The sequence below is a fragment of the Dendronephthya gigantea genome, unplaced genomic scaffold (assembly GCF_004324835.1).
Source record: "Dendronephthya gigantea isolate DGI-Jeju-01 unplaced genomic scaffold, DenGig_1.0 000011F, whole genome shotgun sequence".
Taxonomy (NCBI): domain Eukaryota; kingdom Metazoa; phylum Cnidaria; class Anthozoa; order Malacalcyonacea; family Nephtheidae; genus Dendronephthya; species Dendronephthya gigantea.
In genome coordinates this window covers 1,095,373-1,114,986 of record NW_021163021.1, presented here as the reverse complement: position 1 = coordinate 1,114,986, position 19,614 = coordinate 1,095,373, and the positions used below count along the sequence as shown (strand labels likewise).

General features: G+C 37.8%; 1 pseudogene; it reads left to right on the top strand.

The window, feature by feature from the left end:
* Window positions 1–15,113: 15,113 nt before the first annotated feature.
* On the top strand, window positions 15,114–17,751 carry LOC114518603 (annotated as a pseudogene).
* The last annotated feature ends 1,863 nt before the right edge of the window (window positions 17,752–19,614 follow it).

Here is a 19,614-nt window from a genome sequence, read left to right as displayed (position 1 = left end):
TTGCATTGATTGACAGCATTTTTGTCAACTGGGCTATGACCTATTTTTGTACATAAATTATGCTTTATTACTGATTGTTCATCTTCCATTGCATGCTCTAAAATTATTGGTGTCTTGTTGCTCAATCTTGATACACCCTGACTATTTAGATAAACATTTACTGCTTTAATTTCAAAAGGCATTATACCCTTAGCTGATACAGTCTGAAAGTATGAAACAAGGTTTTGAATACTGCTTGCTGTAATTAAAATGCATTTTCCAAATGGACTTGAGGCACCAAATAAATCTCTGGCATGAGAATCAAATATTCTGAAAGATCCATCTGCCATTTTAAATATTGCCACAGTATTGCAACTAATGGTAAGAAGAGCGTAAGTGTAGTTCAATTCAGACGACAGAAATATTTTGTTCATTGCACTTTGAAGTGTGAAATAAGGTTCATTATTCTGTGCCATAAATACATCCCCAGCATATGACTCACTGTATTGTATATTGTATATTGTTTCATTAATAGAAACCATTTCAGGTACATCGGTCAATAATAACAGGTCTTTGTTTACAGAATTAGTGATAATTGTATAAAGTTCATTTCCATGTAATAAAATTGTATTTAAGAATGCTGAATTCCGATCTATTCTAAAACTGCAGACGGATAACAGACGATCACAGACGAGTACAGACGAGTAACAGACGAGTACAGACGAGTAACAGACGAGTACAGACGAGTAACAGACGAGTACAGACGAGTAACAGACGAGTACAGACCAGTAACAGACGAGTACAGACCAGTAACAGACGAGTACAGACCAGTAACAGACAAGTAAAAAATGACTTTAGACGAGTAAAGGCTATCTAAAAATGAGGAGCGACGAGCTGCGAAAATTGGAATCTTCCCACTCCCAAGTTTTCCCCTGCACCTTTTTCCCTGGGTGGTGGGTACTAAAACATGGAGGAAAATGTTGAAGATGGACTTCGTCTTTATTCACCATTCTGTGCGAACTACCAAATTACCAATCTTAAGCCAACAATGTAATATAAATGCACAATATAAATAGTTCTACTTTGCTAAAAGTTAATGTATATAATTGTTTTGACAATTTTCAGTCCTCGTATGATTGGATGCCCGGCAAAATCTGTGTCACAATTTTCACCCTGGAATAAATTTTACAGTCAAATTGCCGGACATTAGAACAAATTGCTGTTCAGGTGAAAGTACCAATTGAGGATTTAGATACACAATTCCATCAAAGTACGGATTTTTCTTGACAATGTGACTAAATTTACAATGATAGTATGTATTTGCGAAGTCTGAACTGTAGAGTATGCTTCCGTCTTCTGTCAGCCCTCGAATTCGCTTGTCGATGTGGCGTATAATTACGTTGTCTGGATGAAAGCGGTGTGTATCTGCAAACTCTTGATTACAACCATAACATTTTTTTATGTTGTTTTGTATAATACACACTTCGTAGCGATAGGGTGACCGACCAGAGTGCCAACTGTTTGATCCCTGTTGGTCTAGTTGTTGTGGTTGGTGTTGTTGCTGATCGTGTTGCGGCTGAGACCATTGTTGTGGGTCAATACATGGTTGTTGTTGAGAGGACTGAAAATATTGTTGCTCAGGGAGTTGTCTAAACTGTTGATTGTACAACTGTGCTGTTGATTGTACAACTGTGATTGTTGTTGATGAACCGGCTGTTGAAAATGTGGTGGTGGGAAATTGAAAATGTGTTGGTGGGAAATCGATTGTTGTAGAGGTTGCTGCCGAGGTTCTTGGTAACGATGTGGTTGCTGTTGAGGAGTTGGATAATTTACAGCGTGACCTGTATTACTAGCGGGAATGGTAGTTTTCACGGCTTGCGTGGTAGGCACCCATGACTCTAATACCGTTGAGCGCTTTCTACGACAGACTTTATTGATTTCATTTGCTTTAAGTCCCTTTTCTGAAGGCTTCTTTCGACTGTTATAGGCAGCAGCTATGTTTATGCCCTTCTTACCTTTCTTCCTCTGTAACTTTTTTTTCAGACCTTCTAAATACTTCTTTAGGCAGTTAAGTTTATCTGCCACGGCAACAGTATCTTGGCATACCCCAATAGACTTGTAGGTCGCACAGTTGCATTCAAACTGGTTCTCGTATTTTAGAGGTTTAACAAGCAATGGTGCTTTACCATGCCTACTCTTCACTGTCATTATCCGTGGATCATTTGATGCTGCTGGCATTATTGCTCCAGGTTTGTTTAGCAAGGCTTCTGCATTTCGATAAATATACTCGAGAGTCTCTCCGGATATGCAGTCGTCGGGGATACCAATGTCGGCAAATGACACGGAAAGATACCTTGTTGAAAGAATAGTGCCGGGAACAACAGTAGCAGCATCTTCAGCGGAAGATACAGTGGTAGGAGCTGCAGTGGTAGGAGCTACAGTGGCTGGGGCTACAGTGGGGTAGACGACAGCAGTAGAAACGACAGCTGCACTGTGTGAATTGGAGATACTATTTATCCTCTGGTCGTGCTGTGGTACAGAGCAACTAGCGGAAAAGAAACGCTTGAGGTGTGATTGTTTTCCTTCTGGCGATAAATCCATCCAAGCTTCGTATTCCGCTGAAAACTTAATGTATGCGGTGTCCAACTTGTACGGTCCTTCATCGTACACGGCCTTGGCTGCATCTTTGTAGAGGCGCAAAACCCTGCCCTTCAGACTTTGAAGGGCAGTGGTCAATGTAACATCTTTGTGGCTCGCACCCTCTGCCACGTCATCGATCTCCTTTTTGGACATATAATGCAGCCATTCCACAGGATTCTGGCCAAAACCTCGAGATACACCACTTCGTTCACGAATGTACTTTGCCATCTTGTTGCGGATTTGAAATTGCTTGTGGTTGGTGAAATAATTGGTGAACTTTGCAGGGCTGTTTTGAGTGAAACGTTTTTCTATTTCATCCCATTTCTTCTTGAAGACTGTTACCTTCTTGTCAAACTCGTCTTCATTCTCGCAATCGTACAGACAGTCTGCGTCCTCTTTAGCAATGTTGCGCCCACCAAAGATATCTTTTAAGATAATTTTTCTTTGATGTAGAGGAAAATTCATTTCTACCAGCTTTCTCTCTATGTTTGCTTTAACATGCTCCAGTCCCAGAAGATGCAGTGTCCCCGTTGTCTCCTGAAGTATTCCACCTGACAGTGCCTCGTCTTCATCAGAGGAAAGGACTTGGAGGTATTGAAGATGTTCATTTCCCCTTTTGACCGCCTGCCAAAAGTATCTGAAATCTTCTGTTGACTTGTTACGATGTATGAACAAAGGTCCAGGAAACCAGGGGTGTTTTTCAGAATCTCTTCTTCGAAGACTAAGGTTCTCGAATGCAGTTTGCGTGAAGTAGTATTCAGCTATGTTGAAGGTGGTGTCTATGAGAAGTGGTGACTGATATTCAGCATCAATGCGCGAGCAAAATCGGACTACGTCTGCAAGTGTTTGATCGGTATAAGCCACAATGGCAGGTTGATGACCGTGCCGCTGTAAAATTTCGCGAATAAAAGGCTGATTATTGTCGAGAACAGAGCAGTCAGCGTCTTGGTATTGTTCTAAAAGCATCAATATTATGTCGCTCAAATCATCTTGATTTCGTCTTGACTGCTGTCCATAATTATTTCGATAATTGGACACTTGCTTAGTGTTTCGTACTTGTGTTGAGCCTGTTGTGTATTCAATAAGGGAGATGTCAGCCTCTCCGATGGACTCTGCTAAAAAGCGAGGTGCTTTCTGGCTTTTCTCGACTGTCTCTCTACACTCAATCTTTACAGAATGTTGCGTTGGTCTAAACGGTTGTGCTTCTGCCTTTTTAGAATTTCCATGACTTGCGGGAACAATTGGTACTTCTTCCCTACTGAAAGAGTAGTGCAGAATAATGGTATTTAGTACCAGCTTGTACTCTTTAATGCTCTTGAGAGTGCCGTGGATCGTGTTATATTCGTCAACTGGCATCGCAAATGTAATGTTTCGAATGAATGCACTTCCATAATGTGACAGTGTCGCTTGGTGTGCTCCTCGTTTTCGAAAAACAGCATAAAGGTGTTTCTTATTTGCCACCTTTGCCTTCCAGCCTTCATTGGTGCGGCGGTTGTACATTCCACCAGTTACTTGTCCACTTCGGTTCTTGCTCACATGAACTTCGGACGACAAAACGAGTTCACCCTCTTCCGTTGGTTTTGCTTCATAAAATCTCACTTTGAGGTGTTTCGTGAAAACTCCTGGCGTATCATCAGCTTCGAGGTCGTAGGGGTGTTTGAGGTTGATAAGGTCTTGTTTGATAATGAAGGTGGACGTATGCTTGATTCGCAAAGGCTTTTCCTTTACAAACTTTTCCTCTGAAACTTCTCCCAGTAAACAAATTTTGAAAATCTCTTCAATGTCTGGATTTGTCTTGCTATAAAGGGGGAGATATTTGTTGTTCATATAATACAGCTCCTCCGATTTGGTTTTGATTGGTGATACATTGCCGTTTTCTAAGTCACCGAGGTCAGCTTGCTTTTGGCCATTGAAATCATATGGCTGCTCATCCAGGCATAGATGCTCAACTATAATGTTTGATTGTTCATTACTAAAAGAAAGACACTTTCTTGTCGACCCTCGTTTCACCGTAATTTGGCAGTCGTCTTCCTCATGTTCAGAGTTATCAGAAGTTAAATCAATAAAAGAAGTGTTCATGCATCGTTTGTTAGCAATCTCTTCATTCTTTTTAGGTGTGAAGTCTTTCCGTTTTGTGATCATATCCTGAAATGCAGCAGCATCATTTAAAAAAATATGGAAGATAAAATTAAAAGAAGAGTAATTTTTCAAAAATTTACTTCACAGTAAGAGCAATTATTTCTCAAAAGTTTCAATTGTCTCATGGAATTTTCAAAAATTGAATATTGTTCACAAAACAGCTAGTTGTTGAGGTATATGTTCAAAAAAGGTTTCATGTCATTTGATTTACCCATACATACAGAAAACGTTCCAAAAAGACTAAAAGACTAATCCGCAAGGACTGGAATGAGCCTTGATCCTCACATTTAAGGGTGGTTATTTACTATATTAAGTACGAAAAAAGCTTATTAGAGAACAATAGAGCTTTCTTATTAATAATGCAGAGCAGAAAAGAGTTGTGTTGGTGTGCTAATTGCTAATATAAAGAAGTATGGCAAACTTATCTTCAAAATTTATTTTTCCAAATAAATTACTAAATGTAGTTATAAAACCAATTTTATCTGTACAGCCATACTAACTTTCCAGACGAAGGCCCTCAAGGCCGTGAAAACGTGGAGAAATGTTTTTGTCTTTTAAACTGATCACAGGGAAATATATCAATTTTATCCTACCAGAGGTGATACTATATTTCCAAAAGTTCATATTAATTAATAATATGTAAATATATTATTCTCAATTTGGTTAGTATTAGAATTTGAATACCATGGTTTGCATAGAACTAACAAGGGGAATTTCGTTTTAGACCAATCAGCGAGTTTGTTTACATTTTCAGTAACCAATCAGAATGCATAAATTTTGACTTCCGGTAAAAAGGTACATCACATTTAGCATTTTACATAAAGTATTATTATATACCACTTGTGAAAGTTTGGTATTCCTAGCGTTTCACTTGTCGAGGGCGAATCACAGGAGAGTGGAGAAATTTTATTGTCTACCTGAAAATCACGGGAGAAATTTTAATGTCGCCAGCGCGACCCCCTGCAGAGTGAGATAATGTGTTATCTCATGGGAAATAACAACTTGAATTAGGTGCTAGACGTGCGACCTTTAGACTTTTTATCGATTTGAAATTATGTCTTTTATGAATAGAAATTTCGTTGTTTACCTTGTAGTTTGTTTTTTCCTTGACAAGTGGTATATAATAAAAAACCTATTTACTGAGGACCCTCGACCATCGATATTTCACGAGGCGAAGGTCTCGGATCCACAAAACATAATGTTTCCTTCGTTCGCAGTAAATAAGTGTTAATTAATTTAGGCCCTCTGATTGGTTTTGCCTCAAAAATATAAAAAATATACCGATAGTTTAAAACGAAATTTCACCTTGTTCATAGCGATGGCATAAATACAACTGTAACAGGATGAAGGATGTGGTTAACAGTTTGAATACTGTGCACTTTGAAATGAAGCAGTGATGTTCTATTGACGTCTTTTCAATTGAATTAATTTTATTTTAATTCTATTTTCTTTCCACTATATTATACACTATACTAGTTGTTAGTCTTCAAAGTGTTACGAGTAAGACCCACTTTAACTCCACTAGATGAAGTACTCCCACATGATCGAATACAAGCTGCTATGCTACCTACCTGGCTGGTAGCTTGCATAGCTGTTTATCCCAGACACAGTGTAAAAAGTCCTATTAAATAAAAACAAGAATGTTGATGTAGCCCCATGACATTCTTGCATGTTAAACATACATAACATAAAATAATATCAACAAGAACATTACTATTGCAACTATAAAGTATTGTCTTATTGCAACATTTGCATAACTATTGCAGTTAACATAACTATTAACATAAGTATTGTAACTAAGTGCTTAAGCGGGACCGGTCTCCAGAAAACCTCAAGAGTTGGTTACCAAAAACGACATGCCGGGAAACCTCCTATAGGAAGGCGAGTCTACGCTTTCCTCTCAAAATTTCATCATCAATATTAATGCACTCTGATACTTTACCCCGTAAAATATAGGTTCAAAAGCAACGTACAAAAGACGTACAAATTAAATGTACAAAAGACATGCAAACACGAAACTTAATCACGACTACAAATAATTTTATAATCATAGTTCTCACCTTCTCAGTTGTCACATTGCCTCGCGAATAACATTGCATCATATTTAAAATACCATCGGTCAAAATTTGTTCTCGCTCTCCTCCAGGCTCCTTCTGAGACCTTTGTCGCCTTGTGGCCTTACAGTTGCGGTGGTCATTTCCCTCACGATTTTGAAGACAACCCACACTGCATGAAAAGCGCCGTATTCCAAGGTATTCACATGTGAATACGGGTGTGAATAAAACACATATTGCAAGCGTATTCCGACATGGAATATTAGTGTGAATACGGCATCGTATTCTTCAGTATTCTAAGTGTGAATACGCCGTGAATATGCCGCGTATTCTGACCAATATTCACACTTGGAATATCTCACTTCTCACTTAATCCGTGTTTCCACAAAATAAATTCATCAGCTGACATTTTTAAACTTTATTTTGAATGCTGAAAAATTGAAGTGGAATTTTATAAATAATTTGGCGCAAAAACCAAAAAGCGCGCTTTCGAGTTTAATAAACATTGAACGAGGAGATCGTGCGTTTGTGGCTGTAAGAAATCTTTTTGGCGCTTATAAATAAGGGGAGAGAGTGAAGGATGCCAAGGGCTTGGTAAAGTCTGGAAACTCTGGTCGCAGTTAAAGAGCATGCCGGCGAGTATTTGTATGCTACGATTCCCACGAAGTCTGATGAAGAAAATGCGCGAAATAGAAATGAGATTGCATGGCGCGATTTCCACAGCACCTTATGTTCGCTAATACGTGTAAAATGATAACGAATATTAACCGTATTTCAAGGATTTTTTATTGTTCAAAACCGAAAACGCATATACTGTTTGTGCGTAAGGGACCTCTTCGGTGAGTGACTAAATATCGTGCAGTTGAATTCAATAGCCGGCCTATAGACTATACCCTATGACCATGTTGGGAGTAATCTCAACATTTTATTAACAAATTACCTGGTGATAAGAGGTTAATGGGTTATGCGTTCGCAGCCTGTGCGAATGTTTAGGCATTTATTGTCCCTCAAGTCTGTCCATTAAGGAAAATATCAATATGAACAAACATGCATAATCTTTAGGTTGCCATGTTAATTTGCATAGCAGTCATACACATTGCAATGGTAGGTTTATCCACAGTTAATGTGTTTATCAAGGTTGATCAAATGCAATACTAAGATTTCAGTCAATTATTTAAATTTTATACAGTCCTTAACAGATCATGTACATGTGATGGGTTACAACATTTCACATTTTATAAAATATTATTGGAACATCACAAATTGTTCAAAAATATGTAGCAAAAACACAGCCTATCATGAACTTCTACTAAGCTGTTATGATTTTCAATCTTTCATCAGCTGATTGTTAATTTATAAGCAATGTTGTTTTAGTATATATGAAACATTGCTCCTGGAGTATGTCAGAAATTATACTTAATAGTAAATTGTTGAGCAAAGCAAGTGATGTTTTTTCACTTGGTAAGATATTAAAAACTATAGGTGAGCAGATAATGAATCAGGAACTTCTTTCACTGGGTGAAAAATCCTCTTCATCTTTAGCAAAGTTAAGGCCAACTCTTTTGGGAATTTTCTCAATCTTGCAACCCCTGATGGCTAAAAACAATTAAAACCACCTTAAAGCAATTATTGAACAAAATACATAGCAAACTTTCTTAAGCTATAATAGATTATTATCCGAAAGGTTAATGATAATGGTAAAAGCTGATGTTGCATGCATGGCCATTTGTTTTTATTGTTGTGCATAGAATTTATGCAGTGTAATGAAATTATAATATTCCTAGGAGAATGTATATGTACAATGTACACACCATTCATATAATTTGGAAGCTAATCAATTAGGGTAAAAATGGAAACAAATTCTTCCATGAACTTAAAGCTGTATATACACATAGCTACTCCTAGTATGCAAACATCGAGAAGCTGTAGTAAACTCATCTACACTTTAATGGTATATTCTTTAAGTATTGTGATTATAATTTATGTACGGAAAAGTAATTGCAAACAAATCAGTAAACAGTCTCAGTTATAAATTATGATGAGGGCAATGTTAAAAGGCTTCACTTAAAAACACAGTCTAGCATGAACTTCTAAGCTGTTAAGATTTCTGTCTTTGGGCAGCTGGTTGTTAAGATTCCTATCTTTTGGCAACCAGTTCAATAGCTATTCTGTGGTAAATATTAGTGTAAATATAATTCATATATGCTAAAAGGAAAAATATAGGCCATTATTTTGTTAAAAAATATGTATTATATATAACTAAAAAACACAGTCTGGCTTTGATTTCTAAGCTGTTAAGATTTCTGTCTTTGGGCAGCTGATTGTTAAGATTTCAATCTTTTGGCAATCAATCATTAGCTATTCTGTGACAATTATATAACAATATATATCTATAATATATAAATTTTGCCTAAAATATAAAAACCCTCATGAAATGCACCAATGCACCTCATTTCAATGCATCTTGAAACGTCTATCTAAGGGTTATGTTATGTTAAAGTTATGATTACAGCAGCTTTCTGAATATTTGTGGTAGGTAAGAAAGTAATGTCCCTTTTCAGTATTGGCAAACTTTTAAATTTTGTTTGTATTGAGTATGGCTTTGAAATGGCAAACATTTGTACCTACTATAATTAGTGTGTGATGGAGGTAGGATTGATGAAAACCATCATACAATTTATTTATTTACAAGCAGGTACAGTTAGCTGTGTACAAATTAGCTACAATAAACACAATCGTAATCTATTTATATTAATAAAAACAAAAAAAGTGATGAGCCCAGCCGTAAAAGCGTTGGCCTCGCACTATTGTTGTTGTGTTGTGTTGTTTCAGGACTATAGTATGACATAACTCTTGTTATTATTAAATAACTTACCTGATTTTAGCGCCGCCACAAGAATTATTTTGGGGCATCGCGAACATCTTTAACAATTCAAAGTTGAACAGCTTGAACTTCTGTTGAAACCACGCATTTATATATAAGCGCCCTGGTTGAAACCAATTGACATTTGTGCCATGTTATCGTTTTGTAAACAAAGGGAACTGGACAACTTTTGCGAGGAATCATTTAAAGACATTTATTTGTTATTGTTATACGACCTCCGAATTTCGCCATTTATTCGCAATTTCGCCGCAATTCCTTGGCGCAAAAATTGTCACTAACATGTCGAAGAGGAAATTTCCCAAAGGAAATTTCCTACGATTTCCCAACACTGAACTGTATATATTACGGATGCTTTTGACGATACAGAATCATCAACTTTCTACCCATGTGTTTACGTATCCAAGCAAAAATAAAAGTATTTTTTTATATATAACTTCTTTTACACAGGTAATTAAAGAAATTGATGGATATTTCTCTTTTTATACAGCTTTTTTACGACTTACGAGGCTACTCAGCGCTCATCGACTGAGGATATACGATACTCGACATCCCTGCGGCAGCAAAAAAATTAATCAAATAAAAATCATCGTGCGTTTGGTAACATTTATTGTCTTTATTGTCTGTCGCCTAAACAAATCAAGTGCAATTTCAATTTGTGACCGTGATGAGAAGAAATGCTGGATAACAGTTGACACCGGCATTGAATTGAAACAACCTTTGCCTATTCCGTGGTATATAAACGCATTTCCTGCAATATTTACACAATATAACTCGTTGATTATCCCGTATTCATGCGTACAATCACATTTTCTATGCCGAAGTGTGAATACTAGGTCTTGAAAAATATTCACAGAGTATTCGAAGGTATTCTAGGTCAGAATACGCGGTGTGTTTTATTCACAGGTATTCACATCGGAATACCCCCAATATTCCGAGGATATTCACAGTGAATATCTGTGAATACGTGTGAATATGGACCATATTCGAACTCATATTCGCACGTATTCACCTGTGAATACGCGGTTTTTCATGCAGTGCACCCATAACCTCGGATCGTACTAGTTGGCTGTTGTATGGTTAAGAACGCGGGGCTTTGGGGGAGGGAAACAAAGGGAATGGCAAACTATAGCAGAGTGCAGGGGAAAACTTGGGAGTGGGAAGCTTCCAATTTCCGCAGCTCGTCGCTCCTCATTTTTAAGAGAGCCTTTACTCGTCTAAAGTCATTTTTTACTTGTCTACACTCGTCTGTTACTCGTCTGTACTCGTCTGCCACTCGTCTGTACTCATCTGTTACTCGTCTGTTACTCGTCTGTACTCGTCTGTACTCGTCTGTTACTCGTCTGTACTCGTCTGTTACTCGTCTGTACTCGTCTGTGATCGTCTGTTATCCGTCTGCAGTTTTAGAATAGATCCTGAATTCCAGCTATTAACATCTTGTATTTGGCTGAAAACTATTGCTGTCAAAGACATAGCAACACATTGCTTTCCTGCATTGTCCCTAAATCTAATTTGACAACCTTGACTGAAAACAGCACAGATAGTTTGGGTACCATCGATGATATCACACAGTGTTGGTCCTGGGTTAGTTTCAACATCATTTGACAATCTTAATAAACCAGGTACATAGACTTGGTGATAACAAACCATTTTAATAAACCAGATAATTGTCTCATTTGATTTGCTATATTGTTCGTTTATTTGCCTTAAAGCTGGAAAGTAAAAGACATTTAAATAAAATAACATTAGCATTGTGTTCCAGAAAATACCTGATAGACGTTTAGCAACTTCTCTTTGCCTGAGTAAGCATACATGTGCACCAATTCTTGCTCTGTACTGTTCGATTGATATTCCCATATTTTGGACTTACCAGTATTTCCGGTATACTAACAGTGCTAGTAGTAGTGTCAGACGTCAGTGAGTATTGTTGTTTGAGTTTATTCGTTTGGTCAAGATTTCAGTAGATTGCTTTGGTAGTTTTGTAGGTTTTTTGCAGATTTTTGGCAGGTTTTTAGCAGATTTTTTGCAGATTTTTAGCAGATTTTTGGTAGATTGCGATACAACACGCAATTGCCTGACAGATTTAGCTATGGGTCAGTGCAGACACGAGGCCTCGGTTGAATTCTCGGAGATATCTTGAAGACTCAGAGAATACTCGTAGTTACTGCTTGGAACTGAAAGAAACAAATGAAAACGTCGTTGACATTTTTAGTACTGTACAGCGATAGCACGAGGTCGTTATTGTTTCCGAACAACTAGTATATTATTCAAGTTTCCAGTCGGCTCAAAAGACAAAAAAACATATTCCCATACCTTAATAGTCGTAACAAGTAATGCCACAAAAGAACTGGCCGCCAAGAGAAGAGCAAATGAGAGAAAATGTGAGCAAAACTGCCAGAAAACTTTGGAGAATGCACGAATACTTCTTACGATGCGCGCTGATGCCTTCTGAGCCCTTGAGCAACGCCGCATGGCACGGACAGGATATGACGTATCCTAGTCTCGGCTTAGGCCTTTTCCGCAAACTCGCGGTCTGCCAAACATTCGAGATCGAGGCGATGACATAGCTTCGCTGTCCTTAAGGACAGCGGGCGCAAAAATGGATGAGGAATTTATGAGAGAACTCCAGTCACGTATACTTGACTTAAAAATGGCAGAATTAACAAGTTTGGGATAAAAATGGGGAAATTTAAACTGTACAGGAACATCCATAATACTTTTGAAGACGAACCATGCGAGTGCAAGGGAAACAATTTCTCACACCCCGGTCTGAAAATTAAGTCCCTTCTATACAAGCAAACATTGGATGAAAATGGAGAAAGTTCAGCACCAGTGGATGTTGAAACCAAGAAGAAACAGGATTACAAGAACTAGAGGTACAGTATGAGCAATTGTCATTAACACAAAAGGAATTGAAACAAAAGATGCAGTTATTATAACAAGCCCAAGAACAATCCAAGTGCTCAGAGAAACCAGCCTCAGACCGAGAAATAAATAGAGTAAGACCCGGAAGTGAAACTGGCTTGTCAAGTCTTAATTTGAGAACCTGGTTGGGAACCTGGACAGAAGGACAATTTAACCTATCAATCACTGATATCATAAATCCAAACAGGATTAAAAAAGGTTACACTGAGACCAAAGTTATTACTGCAGTTGTCCATTTCGTTCAGGCTGGACTGCAATTATGAATGAAGCTATTTGGAGTGGTCTAACTTTACCAAAATTATGAAAAATCCTCCATTTCCATTTTCAGGAAATAGAACCACAAAATTATACCAGGTCTTAAGTAATATTAGCATGTTACCAAAGGAAGATCCCCAACCATTCCTCAACGTGCCAGAAGGTAGTATTTGTATCACTGCAGTTGCACACTAAAATTTAATATAGTTCAAGGCCTTTTCCCTCAGGCTGTCGAAACTGGTTTAGCTGACAAAACTATCCATGCAAAGACCCGCCCCTGCTGAAAGACCCATCTGTAGCTGATGAAGACTTGATTAAAGCCATAAGCTTTGCCATGTCAGTGGAATCGGAACAAGCCAACAAATTCAGTCAAGGAAAGCAAGTTAGACCCCATGCATGAAAATTCTTTTTATTTTGACAATAAATGTGGAAATATGCCATTACACAAGAACAAGGCTGATGGCCATGACCACAAGCCTCATTCCTGCGTTATGGCTTATTTCCATACTTATTAGACAAAATAAAAAATGTTTTTTGCACAGGTTGTAAAAGGATGTTTTGTATCTTTGCACATAGCTTGTGAGAGTAAAACTTGAAATCCATGATGTTGGAGTAATCCTTAAAAAATAAATGTTGTGATGTAATTACCAAAATGTCTATTCATTTGATTCAGCCAGGATGCAGCAAAGTGAAGAGTAATCAAACAATCCAACTTTATCGTTTATCATGCTTATTGAGCAGTAAAAATCAGGTTGCCATGTTGCACCATGGCTTACATGGCCTGAGAAGGCCAGAACATTCCCTATCTGGTACAAATCTTACCACTGTCAAACTACTTCGCTACAATTTGTTCTTCTTCAATAGAACAGACTGGTCTTTCGTAAGTTTGTCTGAAGCTGTTAGATTCCATGCTTTAGAACTTTCCATCATTGCTCTTGATGGCTTTTGAGATCAGTCTAACTGGCCAATCATTCCGATGAGATTCCTCACACCATAGAAGTACCAGGTATCCAATCTCCAGTTTGGGTACCACGGTGGTCGGTTGCTATGGAATTTGCTCCCGCTAGGTTTCAATTACCCAACTCGGACTTAGTTTCCTGTAGAGCGCATCAGACGCGGTCATTGCTAACCAATATTCCGCGGCCTATATTTCCTATTTTTTATTGATCACGGAAATATTGAGGCAATAAGAGATAGTTATATATCTCATCGCAAGGATAAAGCTCTAAAAAACATTAAAACATTTACCAAAGTGAAAAAAAAAGAGTTCAAATGGACCTAGTTTGCCGGCCATTTCCTGGTTTACACGGCCACATGTAGGACTTAAAACTACCTTGGAGGGTACCCTAAGTAAGATATTGTATATATAAACAAATCCCCCTTGGCAACCCCCCCTTCGTTTTTATATCTTGGGAGAAATTGACAAGAAAGGCCAGATATCGTCAATTTTCACGATATATTCTCCTAAGAAACACGATTAAACAGCATTAGAAAAAAAAATCTCAAGGGGAAAATTGAGATTTATCAGTAATTTAAATATATGGATGGCCAGTGGCCCGCAACAAAGGTAAGAAAGTGCGCTGTAAATCGAAATAAATTTGCATATTTTGCTTTCATTGTATTTCGCCATATTGATTGCTCGACTCCTGTTGTGCATTTTATTTTAGCTTGCCTTTACAATGTATAAAAAGCCGAAAATGCAGCAAGGTTAGGTACCACGTCGGAAAATGCAATTCGCAAAAGCAATTCAACCGTTTTTGGGAGGAATCGGCGTTCTATAAACTGAAGAATAGCCAACGAGAAGTGCGAAAGGACACTGAGGATGTCGGCAGAAGGCAAGCTGATATTTCTCATGCTGAGCAAGAAATACTTGTAAAGCGTCAGGAAATCGCCGAGGAAGTTAACTCCGCTGCTGAGAAACTAGAAACTGCAAGTATGTCTTATATTTGAGTTACTAATAGTAAACCGAGTGTTTTGGGCTTTTAGATCCCATGTAATTTATTATTCCTATACTCAGTCTAAGATAATACACATAATTGCCTGTAGAAGAATGTTTTGCCCCTTATAGTTTGTTTCATTCTTTGACAGAAAATGAATTGAACACTTCACTTGAAGAAAAAGAAGCCAATGAAACAGAAATAGCCGAGCAAAAAGTAAAGCTAGATGAAATTACCAGGCAGTATGAGAAGCTAAAAACTCTTCTTGACCAGAAAGGTTATTCACGAGCGAGAAGATAAAACACTAGGACAACAATTGAACATATTACAAGCCGCACCTCAAGCCTTCGCTACAGAAGACGGCAAGAGACAAAAAATGTTTTGGAGTATATCCATGGGGGAGAAGAAGCTTCACTGCTTGGCGCTTGGGATTTGGTAGCAGCAAATGCCCCAAAAGAACTGATGGACAATCTTATTGGCAAATATAAACGAGGAAAATATTTAGAAGGTATAGCCTGTGAAGTTATGAAAGGCTTAAGCCAGTCAGAAAGTTCCATGACACAAGCTATTTCATTCAAGTATGAAAATTTCTTGTCACGCCGGAAATATAACTTGCTGTGTAAAACACAGTCAACTGTGTTTGATGCAAATAATGAAGTATGGATCCCTCGTAATGTTAAGTGTTTGGGTCTTGACATTCAAGTCTCCCTCTCCAAAATATCAGATGAGAGTGTTGAGAAATTTGTCAAAACCCTAGATATAGGTAGTGTTAGTCAAATTCCTAATGTACCTGGTGTCACCAGGACAGTAACAGGTCTAGTGTTCATGATAATTGATCTGCATTTAAGGTTGCCACATCTCTGCCGGCAGCTTGTGTGGTTCAATGGCAATACTAACCATTTTATTTTCCAGTTCTCCGACGATGGTGCCCCTGAAACCAGCCAGCTCACAATGTCGATAGGTAGTTTGACATTTGGAATTTAGGAGAAAGGGTTAGGAGTAGAGAATTCCAATATCTTTTGCATTGTGTTAGTCTTGGTGAGAAGCATGAGGTTCTTGAGTCTCTTTGGCAACAGCATACTGATGAAATGCTGTTGCTTGAATCAAGTGTTTTTACTGTGTGTCAGAGGGAATGTACTTTTGAATTCCAGCCTAGTGCAGATATGAGCTGGCAGAACTGGGGCTGCAACGAGGTGAACAATGCAGCAACATACCCTTCTCCATATGCGAATGTTCATAAAGGTAATATGTGTACCATGGGTGGCAGTATTGGTTTTAGTGATAATTTGTGGCAGCCCTATTCTTGTGATATCCGTGAGAAGCACTTGGATATGGTAAATACATATCTTGCTACCCTCCCAAAAGAACTTAGTGTTAAGGCTATACATGCTAAGAAACTTTCTTTTATGGCTGACAATGGCATTCGTCAATTGGGAAAGCCCCGAATTGGGATTTTTGCCGATCGAGTGAAACCAGATCCACTTCATTGTGAGATCAATGCCTGGCAGCATTTTCTCGATCTAATTTATAGTGAGGCATTGAGACGGGGGCTTTTTGACAGGTTTATAGAGATACTGTCTGCACCTGTTGGATTGGAAGTTTCTGAAAGTGTGTGTAATGATACTGCTGTTGCTAATTTAATTCCTTTAACAGGGTCTTCTCTTAATGGGTTAGCTGTTTCAGAAAGTGGTGTAGTAGTTTCATGCAGTGTGAATAATGAGAATGTATTGTTAGGTAGCCCAAGTGTTGATACTGTTGATATTTCTAAGGTTTCACCTGAAATTACCAGGCAATTTTCAGTGCTAAACTTGCAAAAGCAAACGGCTGCTGACAACATGAATATCATGCTCAAAAATGCCGCAAGTGCTGTATCGAATAAACCTTGTACTAGTAATTCTTCAGTGCATGGATGTGGGCTAGCCTATTTAAGGTCAAAGCTAGAAGAGCATTACAGTGATGAAGCAAAACGCTTCAACAAGCTAAGTATCCGTCTTATTGGTGGCAGGCAATAGTTCTTGCCCGACATTGCTACCGACTTGTTGATGGCTTAGAATATCCGGATGAGACAGAGGGGGAAAAGCTGAAGAGGTTAGCTCTTTCTAAGATAGCAGAATACTTAAGGAATGCTGGTGGATTATTTAATAAAATTCATGTCCAGTCCCTTGGTGAAATTGATCAGCTAGAAGAATTCTGCCAACATTACTTTAATATGCTAGTCCTTTTCTTTCCTGGAAGCATTAATGTTACTGTCTGGACAGTGGCATATGCTATACCATATCATGCACGGAAGTTGTATGATCAATATGGTATTGGTTTTGGCATACTATCCCTGCAAGCCAAAGAGTCCAAGCATGCTGGACTTAAAGCAGAACTTTCTTTGACTAATAGATCAAGGAAATGTGACAATAATGGAAAGTGGTGGCAGATTATGAGGGCAAACTATGTTAGGTCATTTTACCTACCTGAGCACCAACCTTCGCCATCATCTTATGCCTCACATTTTCGGTCCCGTAAACCTCCTCATTGTAATGAACCTTTTTGGTGTGACTGTGGTAGAAAGAAGGTTGCAGTTCAGCAGGCATATTGTAGTGTGTGTCTTGATGCAAGACATGTTGTTCAATGTGCACAACAACGAAAGTTGTCTTCAGAAGTTGTTGCAATACTTAAACCCATTACTTGCAGTACATGTAACGAACGATTTCCAGATACAGCAGGGTTAAAAGTGCACACAGATGTTGTACATACCAATGTGCTTCAATCTGCAGCTATTTCACTTGGTAACTTAAAATCTTTGACGGTAGAACAGCTTAAAAACCACTTGAGGACAAAAGGACTTTCCACTTCTGGTAAGAAGGGTATTCTTATAAGGCGTCTTGAAGGAGCATTATCTGCTGACTCTTAAATGTATTCCATTCAATTTATAGAAATCAGTGTAGGTCCTTATCCATTGAAGGAGTTTTCAATTGAAAAAATGTCAAAATTCAAAGATTTTGGGCTATGTACAAAATGTACATATTAAAAAATTCCTTGATTTTCCTTAAAAATTCCTTGTTATTGCAGTTTACTTGTTTGAAATTTTTCCATCTATCAAACTTACAATGATATCATTTTAAGAAGAAATACCTAAAGTACATACAACTTAACATGACCACATATAAGTGTGATAGATGGAAAGTACAAAAGTGTATTCATTTGCCAGTGAAGGCATTTCCTATATTGAAAACTAAGAAGGCTCGCTCTGAAAAATGCTTTGTTTGAATAATATTGCCATTGTCACTGATATTCAATTGCAAAAATTTGAGTGTGGCATCCTTAAATGCAGATTGTGATTGTGAATGTAGGAAAATTGATCAAAATATAAAGGCTGGTTTATAACTGTAAAATTAGTGAAATCGAAAACTGTTTTTTGGGCATATGCCATTTATTAAAGTGAAAAATTATGAAAATTTATGTACATGGTAACAACATCAATACAACCTGTTGCATATAACATGATTTAATAATCCAAATACATGTAATATTGTTTCATATAGTTTAGGATCTATGTAATGGTATATATAATCTCTAATATAGTTCATGTCATACTATGATTGGAAATTCAAACCTCACATATATCAGTACCTTTGCATTCATAGTTTGATGTTATCCATAATTTTAATATCTAACCCAATAAGTATTATATCACGTAAATGTAAATGTCCACTATGAAAATGGTACTGTAATAGAAATTTCACACACATCTGTCCATAAGTGTTTTACTCCAGAATTTATTGCTAATTTTGTAAATTTGCACACCCAGGCACAATGCAGCTTAATAGGTGAACAAGAGATAATGGTAATAACTTGTAGGTACACCACGTAAGTATTAAATACTGCAAAGCTTTTATCATTGCACTGATGAAGGTCCGGGTTAACAGACCGAAAGCTTTGCAGTATTTAATACTTATGTGGTGTACCTACAAGTTATTGTAATTACTAAAGTCGCCATGCAATCGTACAAGTGCAATGACCAGTGCATATAAAGTAGAAAGCTTGCATTGCCTTGCAAAATTGTTTAAACTTAATGGTTTATGATCAGCAGCTCCCAGACTCAGGACAGTAAAGTATGTAATAAAAACAGAACAATTAAATTATATAGTATATACAGTATATTTACATTTTGTTGATGAGTGCCTGAAGACGCAAATCTAACGAGAAATCTTCTTTGTTGTACCTCTGGATGTAGAAAGTTGTTGTTAGCTTTTGCTGTTTCATATTGTACTCAAACAGCAAAGGAGTACATTTGCCAACAACAACTGCAGCCCTCCCGGAGTACTTGAAAATATTTCTGCCATTTTCGTTAACTTTCTCGAAGTGCCTCTTTTTCAAGAAGTTCGTCCCAGAGAACCTCACAGGAGAAAACACTTTCGACGCATTTTCAAATGTTTCTATTGTCACGGACATCGTTTTGCTAGTGCTTGTCAGCTTCCCGCCATAACCAACAGCGATGTTGAATATGTGTTGCAAGATAGTAAAGGGCACAAACAGTCTCACAGGTGGCATTAATCCAGTATTGCGAGAACTTCCGAGCTTTGCATGTATAGATTTTCCGAATTCGCCAAGAAAACCATCTATCAGCGGCCCAGTCAGCTCAAATTTGTTTGAAGCGCGCTCCTCTAGAATGGCATCAAGATTACGCATACCATAGTTTGGCTTGTCCTTACACTTCCATACAGCGTCCAGCCAAAGCTTTTCTACACTAAACTTCATTTCTATAGTAGCCCTATTCCAAAAATGTTCGGATCGCTCTGTATCATCGTTAGAT